At 44.0% G+C, this 11,708-nt stretch overlaps 1 protein-coding gene across 6 annotated transcripts in view; it reads right to left on the bottom strand.

Moving 5' to 3' along the window:
* MKNK1 (MAPK interacting serine/threonine kinase 1) overlaps positions 1 to 11,708 on the bottom strand; it is a 183,061-nt gene that overhangs the window by 63,799 nt on the left and 107,554 nt on the right. The window lies entirely within an intron of this gene.

The raw sequence follows: 11,708 nt of genomic DNA, 5'->3' as shown, positions 1-11,708 counted from the left end.
TGATCAATGGGCCATGGACAAAACCCAGTTTACACCTTTTGCAAAAGGAAAATAGTAGGTTTACATAAGCCTTAATACTGACGTGAAGAATCTTTCAGCAGTCAATGGTGGCCATAGCATGCTATCCAGAGTAGAATAGAAATCACAGACTCAATCTTATGACCTACCTAGCTATGAAAGAGGACGATAACCTGATCATGCCTTCATGTTGCAGGCAGAAGGAATAGTTCTACTAATAAGAAAACAAATTACTTACCTGTAACTACAGTTATCCAGTATTGGTATCTTTCATAGATTGATCCTCACAAAAGAGCTGCTCCCAGTGTGATAACCCAAAGCGAGCTACAAGAACGTCGTGAGTGTGGGCATCTCACAAAAAGATATAGACTGGTCTCACACACCACCTGGTGTCATGCTTCATCATTGACCAGTCCTCGCCCTCCAAAACCTTCGTTTGATGGAGGACGGGCATACACTTGACGACAAGGATGCACTTCTAAGTGATGGAGTGGGGGCCCGTGACTATGTGAGTGAAATTAAAATTAAAAATCATTATAGTTATCAGTAGCAATTCTTTAATGTGAAGTGAAAACTATATGATATTAAAATAAGAGTGACGGAAATTGGGATATTTATTGGTCCCAACCGTCTAATGAGTGATCTTGTGGATGGTCGACATGTTTCTGCCTGGGTGGCCCCGAAGGGTCCGCGGCATTCATCAGGACCTAAAAGTAAAGAAATAATGGGCTCCGTTCTTACCACATTTGGTAGTGTCACCACTGCGGGAGTGTGGTATGGGTCACACTTCACCATCTAAGGGATGCTTCCAATAGTGAAGCCTGAAACAAAATTTTAATAAAAGGCATTGTAACTCGCTGGGTCGGTTGTACCTGTAAAAAGGAAAAAAGACGAAACAATGCATGCATTGAGTGTCGTGCGTGACACAAGTGTGTGCGTGACTCAGTGGCACTCTATTTGTGGACACTAGTGCGAAAAATTGTGGTGGTAGACAATGTTGCCACCAGGCTTACCCTAATAATATGGACAAGTAGCCTCATGGGAGAAGAGGCGGAGAAGAGAACCACAACTGTGTTTCAGCTGTAACAGAAAACATTTCAGACAAAAACGTTATGTAAAAAGGCGATAAATTCTCATGTTTAGCCAGCCTCGAAAAACGAGTGAAGTCATTTCCACATATCACATACTCATGCTGTCTTACTCGCGCTACCACCACACACTTCAGGCATACTCTTACTCGCGATAATCGCGTCCTGCCACCTATACGTCCGCTCGTCGGTCTCCCCGATGTGCAAATGCCAGGGTGAGGGCGGGGTTTATATCGGCTGTCATCCCCGTGTCTAATTGAAGTAGTTGGCCTAAATCGATTTCACGTGGGTGTTTCCCGGTGTCCCCGGCTGCCGCTGCCTGGAACGAGAATGGCAGAAGTGGGGCGTGTTAGGTCCTCAGTAGACGCTCGAGAGACGAGGAGAGGGATGGGTCCTGCCGGCCAATGGTGAGGATCCTAATGATCGTGCAGGCGATGACGTGCCGTTGGTGCGGTGCTCCGATTGGTTAAGCCGAGGAGAGGGTTGGGTCCTGCCGGCCAATAGTGGGGATCCTAATGATCGTGCAGGCGATGACGCGCCGTTGGTGCGGTGCTCCGATTGGTTAAGCCGTGAAGGGAATTCAAAGGCCCGCTCTGATTGGAGGAGCTAATGCCGGGAATTCAAAGGCCCGCTCCGATTGGAGGAGCTCAGGCCAGGGGGCGTGACTGAATCTGAAGATGCTCTGTAGCCACAGAATTAGTTGTCATGGGGACGTATGCTCAAAAGGTGGTAGCGCGATCCTCCTGAAGATAGGGTCGTAGTGGAGGTGGCTTTGTGCAATGGGTATGCTGGTCATTGTGAGGGTCTCATGCTGGGCAAGTATGTAGCAGATGGGAACCACGTGCTAGAGAGGTTACTGTACTTCATGCAAGGTCAGAAGTGGCAAGCATGGCAATTATGACTGAGTCTATAGAAGTGATCATGCAGAGAAGCGGTCGTACTCAGAGGCGACCTCACGTCCAGTGAACTTCCATGGTTTTATCAATTAAATGTATTTTTTTTCCATTCCCATATATACAGCAATCATATCGTGTTGTTATGAGCCAAATATTAACGATGGTGTCTCGCTCCTCAAAAAGGCTAAGCCAGAAAAATGCACATCCCACACACACTAATGCTCATTCTGAGTGTTGTGTATGGGCGGGGTGCTAAGGTTTTGTGTGAGGGTCAGATCTTTGTTGTGGCCTGAGTTTTGGAGATACGTGTGCATCATTGGAGAATGATAATATATACTAGGTATATTCATCTTTTTTTATCGTGTCAGTTGTAACCATGGGATATCGTCATTGAGACCCCTCTCATGGGTACGGAGGCGGAAAACCCATCGTTGCTCTCTAAAAAGGAGGTTTGTTGTAAGGTCGGATTTCCCTTTTCTCATGACTTCAAGTACAGTCCAGCTGAGGTCTGTTTCTTTATGGTTAGCTTCGGAGAAATGGCGAGTCAGTTTTGTATTGGTCTTTTTGCACCTTATAGTGCTTCGGTGTTCGTTAATACGGGTTTTTATCTTCCTAGTAGTCATACCTACATACCGAAGCATGCAAGGACAGGTTAGGAGATAGACAACGTTCTCCGTGTTACAATTGCTGAATGTGTTGAGTCTCCAGGGCCTGCCCGTACCTATGTCAACCTCTTTGGTATTTTTAGTGAGGTCGCAGGAGTTGCACATGCCACAGGCAAAGTGACCCACTACACGTGGTTGGTCCCAGAGTCTGGGTTGTTCAGTCTCGTCCAATGTGGTGATCTGGGCGTGTACCAGTTCATCCCTTAGGTTTCTGTTGCGTTTGTACGCAAATAAGGGCGTTTCCCATTGTTTCCCAGCGCTATTCAGTATGTGCCACCTTTTTCTGATGATTTTCTGTATGGAGTTTGATGCTGGTGTAAATGTAGTGACACACACTTGTCTGTCCGTTTGTACTTTCTCGGTGTTCTCCAATAATGCTTCTCTGGGGTTATTGCTTGCTCTTTTGTTGGCCCTTTTAACCAGTTTTCTGGGATAGTTCCGTGCTATGAGTTTTTTCTCAAGTTGTTTCGCTTGTTCTGTATAGATTACTTTTTCAGAACAGTTCCTTCTTATCCGTAGAAACTGGCCGACTGGAAGATTCTGTCTGAGGGCTCTTGGGTGGTAACTTTCGTATAGAAGTAAACTATTTCTGTCTGTAGGTTTATTGTGGACTTTTGTTGAAAACCCTCCACCAGTGATTGTGATATCTAGGTCCAGGAAGGTAGCGTGATTTTTGAGGATGGAATGGGTAAACTTTAGATGTCGATCTTGAGAGTTTATCCATTGGACAAAAGCAGTTGCATTTTCTTCTGTTCCTCTCCACACAATCAGAACGTCGTCTATGTACCGTTTCCAAACCTTGAGATGATTTAGAAACGGGTTCGCTGGATTGTTGACAAAGTCATCCTCGAATTGTTGGACGTACAGACAGGCCATACTAGGGGCAAAGGTGCTCCCCATCGAAGTTCCTGTTATTTGATGGTAGATGGTTTGATCATATCACTAAAAATACCAAAGAGGTTGACATAGGTACGGGCAGGCCCTGGAGACTCAACACATTCAGCAATTGTAACACGGAGAACGTTGTCTATCTCCTAACCTGTCCTTGCATGCTTCGGTATGTAGGTAGGACTACTAGGAAGATAAAAACCTGTATTAACGAACACCGAAGCACTATAAGGTGCAAAAAGACCAATACAAAACTGACTCGCCATTTCTCCGAAGCTAACCATAAAGAAACAGACCTCAGCTGGACTGTACTTGAAGTCATGAGAAAAGGGAAATCCGACCTTACAACAAACCTCCTTTTTAGAGAGCAACGATGGGTTTTCCGCCTCCGTACCCATGAGAGGGGTCTCAATGACGATATCCCATGGTTACAACTGACACGATAAAAAAAGATGAATATACCTAGTATATATTATCATTCTCCAATGATGCACACGTATCTCCAAAACTCAGGCCACAACAAAGATCTGACCCTCACACAAAACCTTAGCACCCCGCCCATACACAACACTCAGAATGAGCATTAGTGTGTGTGGGATGTGCATTTTTCTGGCTTAGCCTTTTTGAGGAGCGAGACACCATCGTTAATATTTGGCTCATAACAACACGATATGATTGCTGTATATATGGGAATGGAAAAAAAATACATTTAATTGATAAAACCATGGAAGTTCACTGGACGTGAGGTCGCCTCTGAGTACGACCGCTTCTCTGCATGATCACTTCTATAGACTCACAGTCATAATTGCCATGCTTGCCACTTCTGACCTTGCATGAAGTACAGTAACCTCTCTAGCACGTGGTTCCCATCTGCTACATACTTGCCCAGCATGAGACCCTCACAATGACCAGCATACCCATTGCACAAAGCCACCTCCACTACGACCCTATCTTCAGGAGGATCGCGCTACCACCTTTTGAGCATACGTCCCCATGACAACTAATTCTGTGGCTACAGAGCATCTTCAGATTCAGTCACGCCCCCTGGCCTGAGCTCCTCCAATCGGAGCGGGCCTTTGAATTCCCGGCATTAGCTCCTCCAATCAGAGCGGGCCTTTGAATTCCCTTCACGGCTTAACCAATCGGAGCACCGCACCAACGGCGCGTCATCGCCTGCACGATCATTAGGATCCCTACTATTGGCCGGCAGGACCCAACCCTCTCCTCGGCTTAACCAATCGGAGCACCGCACCAACGGCGCGTCATCGCCTGCACGATCATTAGGATCCTCACCATTGGCCGGCAGGACCCATCCCTCTCCTCGTCTCTCGAGCGTCTACTGAGGACCTAACACGCCCCACTTCTGCCATTCTCGTTCCAGGCAGCGGCAGCCGGGGACACCGGGAAACACCCACGTGAAATCGATTTAGGCCAACTACTTCAATTAGACACGGGGATGACAGCCGATATAAACCCCGCCCTCACCCTGGCATTTGCACATCGGGGAGACCGACGAGCGGACGTATAGGTGGCAGGACGCGATTATCGCGAGTAACAGTAAGAGTATGCCTGAAGTGTGTGGTGGTAGCGCGAGTAAGACAGCATGAGTATGTGATATGTGGAAATGACCACTCGTTTTGAGGCTGGCTAAACATGAGAATTTATCGCCTTTTTACATAACGTTTTTGTCTGAAATGTTTTCTGTTACAGCTGAAACACAGTTGTGGTTCTCTTCTCCGCCTCTTCTCCCATGAGGCTACTTGTCCATATTATTAGGGTAAGCCTGGTGGCAACATTGTCTACCACCACAATTTTTCGCACTAGTGTCCACAAATAGAGTGCCACTGAGTCACGCACACACTTGTGTCACGCACGACACTCAATGCATGCATTGTTTCGTCTTTTTTCCTTTTTACAGGTACAACCGACCCAGCGAGTTACAATGCCTTTTATTAAAATTTTGTTTCAGGCTTCACTATTGGAAGCATCCCTTAGATGGTGAAGTGTGACCCATACCACACTCCCGCAGTGGTGACACTACCAAATGTGGTAAGAACGGAGCCCATTATTTCTTTACTTTTAGGTCTTGATGAATGCCGCGGACCCTTCGGGGCCACCCAGGCAGAAACATGTCGACCATCCACAAGATCACTCATTAGACGGTTGGGACCAATAAATATCCCAATTTCCGTCACTCTTATTTTAATATCATATAGTTTTCACTTCACATTAAAGAATTGCTACTGATAACTATAATGATTTTTAATTTTAATTTCACTCACATAGTCACGGGCCCCCACTCCATCACTTAGAAGTGCATCCTTGTCGTCAAGTGTATGCCCGTCCTCCATCAAATGAAGGTTTTGGAGGGCGAGGACTGGTCAATGATGAAGCATGACACCAGGTGGTGTGTGAGACCAGTCTATATCTTTTTGTGAGATGCCCACACTCACGACGTTCTTGTAGCTCGCTTTGGGTTATCACACTGGGAGCAGCTCTTTTGTGAGGATCATTTAATATTGGAGGCTGCTGCTCCTAGAACCCCACGCCTCTAGTTCCCCCCTCCACACACTGTGTGGAGTTTTCTTGTGATTGAATCTTTCATAGATTCACATGCTTGAATCCTTCCCTGTCACCGAGATGGGAGTCCCGCGGTAAAATACAAAAGTAGTGCCATAAGCAATAAATAGGCCAAAGGCTATATCTTAGTAGCCTATCTACGTCCTTATATGAAAAGGACTAAGTCAGCTCCAACCAATCAGCACCCTCTAGAACACTCAACAGAAGCAGTCCTCAGATTTTCCAAGCACAAGTGGTAAGTAAGTAAATATCCCTAAAGGCACTGAACTGGTTCCACGGGGAAGAGGGTGGGTGCATGCGAATCTATGAAAGATACCAATATTGGATAACTGTAGTTACAGGCAAGTAACTGGTTTTCATATCCAGTATAGGGGTATCTTTCATAGATTAACATGCCAGAATCAGAATAGCAAGCAGATTCCCCAATTGTACTGTCGTTTGCAGGTGGGAGACATGTAGTTTAAAACTTCCAATATACATCCACAATCTTGAAACACTGGAATGACAAAGCAAAAAAGCAATAATCATACAATGAATATCAGTATAAGAAACGTATAAGCTGATAGGAGCATGGACACTAAGGAATGCAACAGTAAAGAAAGCTACTAAAAGACAAGCATTAAAGAAATAAGAATCTGACCTTAGTGAAAGATGACCCAACACAGCTTGTCCAACCGCTGTATCCTCCTATTGTGTAGATTGGAGGAAGCAATGTGTTGTGAACGTGTGGACATTCTTCCATGTCGCAGCACGGCATATCTTGTCCAATGTAACTCCAGTGAACAAAGCTGTGGATGCAGTGACAGTTCTGGTTGAGTGAGTCTTCGCTTTCAACTTGAGGTATGTTGGCTTTTACGTGGCAGAATTGAATGGCAGATGCGACCCATCTGGCTATTGTGGCTTTGTAACAGCTGTTCCCGGTTTTCCTTAACCTTAAGTCACGAACAGTTGATGCGTCTTTCTAATATCCTTAGTCATTTGAAGATAAAACTACAAGCCCCTTTTTACATCCAATGAATGTAATGTCCTTTCAGCTTGACTGGATAGATTTGGCAAGAAAGTTTGTAGCATTACCGGTTCGTTCAAGTGAACTTGCGTGGGAACCTTTGGAATGAACTTGGGATTCGTCCGCAGAATTACATAGTTTTGAGTAAAACTCAAGAATGACAGGTTGTTTAAATGAAATTGTGAAGGAACCTTAGGGATGAAATCTGGGATTCGATTAGTCTAGAGGATAACCATTTATTTTAAAAAAAGAAGAAAAGGATGTTTTATCGTTAACACTTGAATTTCACCAACTCTCCTGTTTGAGCTAGTAGAAGAGCCACTTTACTTGCCAGGTATTAGAGGTCAGCCCTATAGATTCATTCTAAGGGTTGCTTCATCAATTGCAACAGGACTATATTTAAGTGCCACTCAGGAGGTGAAGCCTTAACAGGTGGATAAATGCGAAACAAGCCTTCCATGAATTGCTGTACAATTCTGTTAGAACAAAGAGACGACTTTAGTGGAGCGTCTATATCAGAAGATAGCTGCTAGATGAACTCTAATTGAAGAATACACTAGTCCTGATTTTGCCAAGGTATGGTAAGATTTGCTCTGAAGCAGCGATACATGGATGCACGTTGTTTTGATGGTACCAGAGACAGAATTGCTTACATCTCAGTCTGTAAGTCTTGTAGGTGCCATCCGCACAAGACCGGGCAATAATGTCTTTATACTCCTGTGGAATAGTCAAATCCTTAAATTGAAAGCATTCAGGAGCCATGCATTAACTTAGTGGGGGCTATCAAGATGAGAAAACCCTGCTCCGCTTTTCTGTTGCCGAGAACCTTATGTATTAAAGGTATCAGGGGAACAATTAAACAGAGATCCTAGACTATGTGTCGAAAAGTTTTTCTTCATGATCCCGGATGTGGATGACAAGTTGCAAAGAATTGGCATTTGCGGGTTTCGTTTGTTGGCAAGAAATCTAGAGCCAGTTTGTCTCCGAACGATTTGGTGCCGACAAATCAAACTTTATTCGTGGAGGCCGCTTCATTGCATGCTGGTGGTATTGCCCGTGCAAACTAACACCGAAGACTATCATTGACAGGATAACATTGAGACAGTTGGATGGATTTGAGCTGCAGGCGATTGATATGCATGCTCTTTAGGAACAGAGACCATTTTCCTCGAATTTGTAGGGTCTGTAGAGGACTACCCCAGCTCTCCAGGGTGGCATCTATAGTCATTACGAAGTGAGGAATTTAGGGTAGAAACGTGAGGCCCTCTAATAGGTGGGAGATCTGGGACCACCAGTCTGAGGTTTTCATCATACATGTGCAAAGATCACCAGGCCCCTGAACGATTTTTTAGATTGCATTTATTGTTTCGTAGCTGTAAAAGTCTAATTTCCAGGTGTGCAAGAAGGGATCATATTGATAGCTCAGGACATGATGTCCAGAAGCCAATTGATCAAACGCACTGATGGCTTTTTTTTTTTAGCCAGTTCCTACAACGGGGGGGGGGGGGGGGGGGGAAGGGGAGGGCCACTTCCTTTTGGTGGAGTAGACACCATTTTGGAACCGTTTCTCCCAGAGTATGGCGTGAGCAGCACTAGAACGTTGTCACTGTAGGTAAGCTAGCCTAAACCTTTGGCATCATTCTTGATACAGATGAGTATCTTTCACAAGTGCCTCTAAAGGGTGTTTCTTCTGAAAATGAATGTGACAAAAAATATTGCGGTGTCAGAGTCATCCTTGACTTCTTGCAAGGTGTCGTCAACGTGCTTGCCAAACAGAACATCGCAATGGTATGGTAAAAATCTTAGATATATTTGCACCTCAGGTTCTATATTCAGTGGTCTCGTATCAACATTGGCGTCTAAGGACCACTGGCCCTGCCAGTTGTGAATTACCTATTAAGGCTATATCTAAATATATATTTACTGAGGAGGAGGTTTCAACCCCTGCAGAATCATACAATTTTTATATTTATTTATTTCTTGTAATTTGTGCCCCATCTGTCTTCCTGCAGAAATTCTATGTATGTGGCAATGTTTAACTACATCTCGTAATCATACCAGCCCCATATTGCCAGTGATTGGGCAGCCCACAGAGCAGCACCAGGCATAGTTGAGAACGTCTCATTGCTGGTAAGGCTGGCTTATACGCGACAGGGTGTCTTATGATTGCAATTCCTCCCGGATAAATCAACAATTAGATAGGTCTCACAGCTTTTCTATTTAAAATCCGAAGGAGAACAGACCATTTTTTTTTTTTATCTGCTTTTGGAAGGTAGAAGCGTTTGGCTGCACGTTCCTAAGGGTCTGGAAACCATCAAAACTCATATGGTGGGGAATCCAGCAGTTGTGGGCTTTCTCCCTATCAAGACCAGATATGAATGGATCGTTCAAAGGAAAGGAAATATTTTTTTTGACCTTGGGAGAACTCTTTTGTGGCAGGAGCATCGGAGTATGCGGACATACCGAGCACAATGTGGCTTTGCAGTCTTGGGAAAGTGTTGGTAGTAGTCCTGTAACACCCCCTATAGGTTTAGTACTAGAGCGACAGATTTGACTTATGCGTAAAGTTGTAAGCGGAGCAAAGTAGTGAATTTGCTCCACATATTGCCTCTCCATATATTGGGTGCTGTTAAAGACTTTATCGTATTAGTCCCCTTAATTTGTATTAAATTATTCTGGACTGTCTTCTGTAGTTGAGGACTATGGTGTATTGCCATTGAGATCATAGTTGCCTAGGTAGAAGCAGACGACTATGCTGACAATCTTTTGTCATAGACTAGGCCATACGTAGATGAGGCCTCATTGATAAGGCTGTCAGACTACTGTTGTAGAGGAGGCCGCCGTAGAGGAGGCCATCGTAGAGGTCAATATTGGTGAGGCAGTAATAGCAGGCATGGAGTTTTGTTATAGACTCCTTGTTGCCAGGTTATGAGGATTTCCCTGATGTAGTGTCAGATGACTAGGGAGTAGTAGGATCTGCCTCCGAGAAGGTTTTTTTTTTTTTATTTTATTTTTTTAGTGCGCCTCAGTGAGAAATGCCATCAAGACTCAAGGTAAGTCTTTATGGCTTTCTTGCGCGCCCTCTGGAGACTTTTGGCACGACCTCTCCCTTTGACCTCTCCTATGAGGTGAAGGAATCCTCATCAGAAGTGACGGATTTAAGTTTCTGTAGTCCCAATATAAGCCTCATCTCTCAGAGCATGAGAGTTTGAGGAAAAGGTTAGACATATTTCATAGTATATTACCTTGTTTTCTGCCACATTAGCGCCAGGGTCAGAGAAATTAAACATGAATTATAATAAGTAATAGCCGAAGAAACTGAGCAGAGCTCAGGGAGACTCCCTTCACACACGACGTGCAGTGAAAAGCTGAGGAGAACTGCTTCTGTTGGGAATGTTCTAGAGGGTGCCGATAGCGGATTGGTTGGAGCGGACTTTTAATCCTTTTCATATAAGGACGTAGATAGGCTACTAAGATATAGCCTTGAGCCTATTTATTACTTATGGCACTATTTTTGCATTTTACCGCGGGACTCCTATCTCGGCGACGGGGAATGATTCAGGCATGTGAAGCTATGAAAGATACCCCAATACTGGATAAGTCAGATTTGTCTTGGCTATACCTCACAAAATGTTCATATTTGGCACATAAAGGCTAGAATTATCCTAGATTTATTTTGTATTTATTTTACAGTTTATGAAAATACAGCTTAACGTGGTATCCTATTCTGTGCATAATCTTTCATTATTGTAAGGCTACTATTTTTCTCTCTACCACCTTTGCATCCGGTGGATAGTTCCAGGACAATCCAACTTATCTCTGATCTTTGTATTACTGCCTCTTACTTTGGAACGCAATCTGTCTTCAGAAAAGGTATCAAGCACTTTTCCAAGGCTGACCTCTAGCAGAGATCATACCGCAATGTGAAGCTTTTGTGCTACTCTACTCAGATGGGTGATGTACTGCATGGTGTCACGTTTTATCAAACCATCTCCGAACCCTCTATAAAGGAAATACATCAAGCGATCAGCACCGAATCATTTGGTACAAAACTTTGCAGTTTATCAATTATAAAGGTGCCTCAATTTTCTATAGCGTTAACTGCTTTTTCCACACCAACAGAAGCTCAGGATTTTTTAAACGAGCGCTTTAGTTACAAATAGCAAAACTGCCCTCAACCTCAGTCTCAACCCCACTGCATTCTCCGATTTCAACTAACTTCAGACAGGACAAAAAGTCATCTCCATCTTCTGGACAAATACATGACACTTCGGGTTACATGAAGAGCAAGAACATTATGCACCATAGAAAACTCAAGTTTGACTAGGAGAAGAATATCAGTTTGTACAATTAAGTGTGTATTTACTTTAAGAATAAAAAATTAAAAAAAAAAAAACCTCACCCAGCGACATTGGAGATGATTGTCAACCATAAGAAAAAAAAAAACTTGGTGCCAGAATTTCTATGGTATTGCAAGATCTAAGCTTTTGTTGGCCACAGACAATCATGCATAGCCCACTCTCTTTTGGTAGGATGAACACTTCATATGGAATGTCATAAAAGCAGT

This window comes from Triturus cristatus, chromosome 4_2, assembly GCF_964204655.1.
Source record: "Triturus cristatus chromosome 4_2, aTriCri1.1, whole genome shotgun sequence".
Lineage (NCBI taxonomy): Eukaryota > Metazoa > Chordata > Amphibia > Caudata > Salamandridae > Triturus > Triturus cristatus.
The sequence above is the reverse complement of the archived record's forward strand: the minus strand, read 5'-3'. Positions and strand labels throughout refer to the sequence as shown.